Genomic DNA, 6000 nt, shown 5'->3' on the forward strand with positions numbered 1-6000 from the left:
TCTTGTTTCAGGAGCAGGCCTACTGTGGCCAAAGAGTAAACCGTAAATTCCATCAGTACAATCCTTCTTTCAGGATCTTCAGCCAGTCTGAGTTGATGTAACCTGGGACAAAATTTGGCTATTATCTTCCACAGAAGCGTGTCAAGTTTTTATTACTCAGAGTTTCAGGATGACCATAGTGATTTTTTTTGCTAAGGCCACAAAGTGCCTTTCAGTCACTTGAACCCATCCAGTGATGCTTAAGGTCTGGACTGGAGAATCCCAACAAAGCAGGCTGTGCAGTACTTCCTGATTGCTCCTCAGAAAATACGTTTAAAAAAACCAACCAAACAACAAAAAAACAGCCAGATTTATGTGAAGGCATGATCCTCACTGGAGGGTTGCTACACCATTAAGCTAAACTGATATTATGGTTTATGTATATGGCAGAAGCTGTCACACTTGAGTTCCCCTGCCTGGCCTTCAGGCTGGCAGGATGCTTGCCAGCTCCATCTAGACACTGCACAGCCCTGTCAGTTCAGCATGGCACTCCTGCTAATGTTTCCTGCCTCTCTGTGGGGCTTAATGCATTACACACGAGGCAGATGCACAGGCTGCCTGGGTTCTGGCAGTAAACAGGGTTTGACATACATTTTAACTTAAAGCATGACCCCTGGGCCAGGCAGAACATATGGCTTCCCAAAATGGGTTACATCTATCAATTCAGAGCATGGGTACAGCAAGCTCGGGTCTAGCTGCAGTAATTAGGCTGCAGGGCCAAGCACGTGTAGGTGTGAGGATTAAGGCTGTCTGAGCTTCTGCTTGCATGTAAGCATTGCCTTACTAAGTCAGCTAAAAGAAGGGACTGTTGGAAAGCTGGATACCTGCTCAGGTTTGCTTAGGTGTCTGAGGTGTCTCTATTAGATGCTGGCTGGTGAAAAACGTTACTTACCACCTAGAGTCAGAGTTGTCAAAGACTTACTCATTTCAGTTCTTCCTCCTGCCACCCATGTGCTCCTCACACCTGGAGCTGAACAAAGAATGAAATGTAATTTCTAGCCTATGCTAGAAATACACCTCTCCTCTCATGCAGAGGGTTGAGGACATATTCTTCTTTTATTGGATCCCTTTGGTAGCTAGAGACTTCATCTATAGTAGAAAAATAAACAATGCAGGGAGCACTCTTGGATACCACAACTCTGCCATTGCTGTTCTTGCTTTGCTGGAATAGTCCTTGGCATGGATACAGGCTGGGACAAGCAGCATTTTCCCAAGACATTCCCAGGCACGGTTCAGAGAGATCAGAGATCAAGATTCACTCTCAATTGGCAGTTTGCATACAGCCTTCCTATTTTGGAGACTAAAAGAGGTCAATGGCATGGACAAAAGCACCTTGTGCCAGCTGGCATCAGAGAACAGTGCCAGATCTGTTGAATTTACTGTTGTAGATGTAGCCACCACATCCATGTGAAGTAAGAAAGTTACCTTTATAAGTGTATTATTGTGCAGAAGAGAAATGAGGTTACAAAATGGAGGTCTACATTCAAATAGTTATCACCAGCGTTTACCTTTGGCATTGCAATTACAGTAGCATCTCAAGTCAAAAGAGATGTGATGTTTCAATCTCTCCCCTCCAGGTCTGCCAGATTCTAGTCTCCATGCAGTTGAGGGAGAGAAACCTGCTTTAGGGCTGTCTGAACATGGCTATAGCTGCCTTGGGCAAGATGAAACAGAAGGTCTGCAATAAATCTGAGGGAACCTGAACTCAAACCTTTTAAGACCTTCTTTCTTCACCTCTGGTATGTAATGTACAGTGCCAACCACCCAAGACCTCGAATTCTCAGAGAAGTCCCACATCTGCAGGTTTTATTGACTTCAGCTGGTTTTGTGAAAATCAGACTTCAATGCCCTACATGGAATTCCCGGCAAATAATGAAGAAAATATTAGCAGCTACTTTCAAAAATTTGGGGGGAGGCTTCTATGCAGCCTCCCACGGGAACTTTATGACAGAATCAGAGGAAAAAACTGCTTCTAGATCACAGCCAAATACCATAACCACAAGACTATCCCTCTTCTTCCTGCTTCATACGTGACATAGGCCTGCTTCATTCTCTATCCATCACAGGTACACTGGAAGAATCAGGAATCCTGTGGAAAAATGGAGTGAGATGAAATAAATAGAGTGCCACATCCTGTATGTACTAAAGGCCGGACAGTGAAAGGTCTGTAGGCAATGCGTCAGCTTTGTCCAGCCTAGAGGAAAAGCAATGCTTAGGCTATGTTTAACTAACATGGACTAACTTCAGTCAAGACAATATGTCCTACATCCACACCAAGAAATGAGATGAATTTAAGTCCAGCTTGCTTAGTTCATGTTAACCACAGCATGACCACTTTTCTAGTCTGGGCAAGGCTCCTGTTCCCTGCAAAGCACACGATGAACAACTCTCTGCCTCTTGGTGCATGAGCCACTCTCAATTTAACACAAATATAAATCTGCAGTGTTAGAATACAGTATTAGTACTGCTTAGTACTGCTTCAGCAGAGCATGGTTGTTGGTTCTCCAGCAGTACTCGTATTGAAGCACATGTTGATGGAAAAGGAGGTATTAATGTTACAGACAATGAAAAAGGAAAAACAGTAGCAAAGTAAAGTAAACAGGGATTACTGAATTTGCTTTGACCTCAGTTTCACCTAAAGAAAAAAAATTATGCCTATGCAGTCATTAGAGTTGCTACAGTGATGGAAGACCAGTGTCACCAAAAGGCTCTGTTAAAAACACATCACTACCCCAAGTTAAGAGCACCTTCTCCACAACATTGTACCTGAAATAAAATGTGGGCTGGCCACTCAGCAGCTTAAACTGCATATAATTCAATGTACAGGGATTAGTCATCATGGTCCTGCCAGTGTCAATGGGGTCAGTTCTGCCCACAGGACATTTCTCCCCACAGCACTACCTTTTTCAAGAGGGACACCTGGTTGAGAGCCCATGAACACACTACTGGCAGCTGTGTGTCCCCCACTGCTGTGCCCAACCAGGTTCTCAGTGCCCATGTTGGTGAGAAGGGACTGAGTTATAGCAACATAATTCAAAAAGGGTCCCCAGCATGTATTCTGGGCCCTGTGGGGTTGACTGGTCTGATCCAGCTTCAGTCAGCCGATGGCTGTAAGATGCCCTGCCTACCCTGATCTAACAACTGAAGTTGAATGGCCCTGGAGAGAGCCCTGTCCCACCTCTTGCCTTCACACACACTGTCAGGTCCTTAGCTCTGCACAGGAGCTGCCTGGGTGGTAACATTTGTTTACACCAGCTGAGATCTGCAGTCTACTGTTAACATCACATGGGTATGAAAAGCAAATCTGAGATCACATTAACCTACCTGTACACTCTCCAGCTGTTAAAAGTGCCCCAGAAACCCAGGACATGCCTACAGTAGCTGACATGTTACCGTATCAATACCAAGGCAGGGGTTAAATAGCTCAGAGGAGCTGGATGTTCCTGCTCCTGGAGACACTGTGCTGACATGTCACCACTGGGCACACATACACAGTGTCAGGCCATCCCTTGCTGTGCCAAGACTACACAGGAGTGAGGGCTTTGACTGATATTTCTTTAAAAACAAGCAGAGATGACAAGCATTTTACTTTACTGAATGACCTCTATATTGTGGCTGGGGTCTTAGCTGGATTCTGGGAGCCCCTCCCCCAAAATACATGTGCAACTGAGGGCCTAATAGTCATCTGTGCACCTCGACAGGCATACATACATTTGCACGTGTGTGAATGGCCTGCTGTCTGTACCACTGATACTTGGGAACCAAACTGTTTACACCAGAAGTGTTTTCACTGGACATGACTTCAGCTTCTCTGCAGTGTAGACAACACAACCTTCCAGTCCAGGACTTCTCTGGGGCGTCATGCCTTTACTTTAGCATCCTAGATAGGTCGGTGTTTGCAACATTTCATAACATAAGCACAAGAAGCAGCATCTTCTTTCAAGATCATACTTAGTTTCCTATCATATTTTGAATGAACAATTGGAAAAATTTGGAAGAAAGGCTGTTTCAGACTGATTTGTCAACCACCCAAAGTTCAAAGCTCTAGTTATCTCTTGTATTAAAACGCTCTGTTGTTCCCTAAGGAAGAATTTTTCATTTCTGATAGGGCTCTTGTCAAATAAAAATTGCCAGTGAGGGCAAGCCTTTGAAAAGTTATGTTTTATTCATTAATTATTTTCTCTCATAACCTCTCTAAAGAAAATCAAAGGGTGAAAAACTATGTTATAAAACTGCAACTTTGCTCTTTCAACTAGAAGTAAAAATGTTGTTATACAGCACATTTTCCTTACTACACTAAACCAGTCTTTATCTTGGAGAGAACTAACTAGCTCATTGAAGATACTGTGTCTCAAAACTATATTTTTCCAAAAGTATTTTCGTTATTTGTCTGATTCAAGGATCACGTGTACGGTAATGCCTACCCCACAATTCATATTAAGTTAGTTTTAAAATAATTTGCCATTTACATATGTTTTCACTAGATTGAAAATTAAAAACCCGCATTTTATGTAATTCCAGAAATAAACAATAGAAAGAGTCACATATATCTCCCGGGTTTAGTTCAGCCAGCCTGCCCCAGATCCTTGTGCCTCGGAAAGTGATATGTTTTCAATGGTGAAGGGTTAAAAGAGGATACCAAACTATCTTCTGGAAATCATTAACTTACAAAGCCCCAAGAAGATAAAAGTTTCCATTTTCTAAAATGTAAATCTAAAACATATTCATTAGTATTGCAAAACAAACATGCAAATCTTCACCACTTGAAAAGCTCAGCTAAATATGTACAAGGGCAATACCCAAAAATACATCTGGTCCTCGGTTAGAAAACTTGCCTTTTTGGTTTTATCTAAAGAGCTTGTCTGTCTTCCATGGTTGGCTTCTTGGATTATTGCAATTCATAATAAGCCTTTTAGCTAAGGATGAAATAAACAAAGATAAAGTCTACGTCCTAGTTTTAAATGGTCCAGATGGGATGATTTTTCCATATGTTTAGCACACCAAATGTTTATTAATCATTACTAGCAGAACTCAGAAAATTGCAGCAGCTTATTAAAGAGGGCAGGGGATAAAATTTACAGTTTATGTAATTTCTGCCCACCTTCTTAATCCTCCACTAATGTGGGGTGTCATTTTGTGCTCTCAGGTTTTGTGTGTGTGTGTGTGTGAGAGAGAGAGAGAGAGAGAGATCAAGCATGTGCGTGTGTGTGTGCAGTTGTTGTTACAAGGCAGGGAATTTCGGTTAACTGATCAAGAGAAGGTTTTGTGCCCTAATTTGGATACAATATCAGTCATGAGGAATGTGTTACATCATAACAATGACAGTGTGGGTAAAACTGGCAGTACTTGACTCGTTCCTCATCAGAGTGATTTACTTAGTGTCTGGCAATCTGTTTTTCACATGATGTTTGTTTCCCATAAACAGTTTCAACATGGGAGAGTATGGTGTCAAGATAACAGTCATATCATCAGTCATTGCAGAACATCTATGTGGGCTGCCAAGAAAATGAGACTCTTTTATCTCTGGCTCCTCTAAGTGCTTGTGTTTTAGTGATTGTTTCTCATAACGTGCTTGATTGTTTTCTGAAACCTGACCGTCAGCAGCTCCATTATGTTGTCACCTCAACCCAAGTGAGCTGAAGGCTGTCAAGGAAGCAGAGCTGCTGGGAGGAACAGGGGTAAGGCTGTGGAGGGAGTGTCTTCCAGAGGACTGGGGAAACAGTGCTTAGAAAGTAGCACAACAATAGAGAGGCTGGAAGTTAAACCACAGGCAAACATTGAAGAATCTGTGAGAGGTGCATTGCACCACACTGGTTCTCTGTGACCTTTCAAATCAAAAGGTTTTTGGTATTAGTCAGATAGGATGTGAAATTTTCCATCCTATTATGTATTCCTTGCACTTAAAAACATTCTACATTTGTAAGAAGCAAGATGAATATATCTTCAAATAGCAAGTAGGCA

Source organism: Strix uralensis, chromosome 1 (assembly GCF_047716275.1).
Source record: "Strix uralensis isolate ZFMK-TIS-50842 chromosome 1, bStrUra1, whole genome shotgun sequence".
Classification (NCBI taxonomy): Eukaryota; Metazoa; Chordata; class Aves; order Strigiformes; family Strigidae; genus Strix; species Strix uralensis.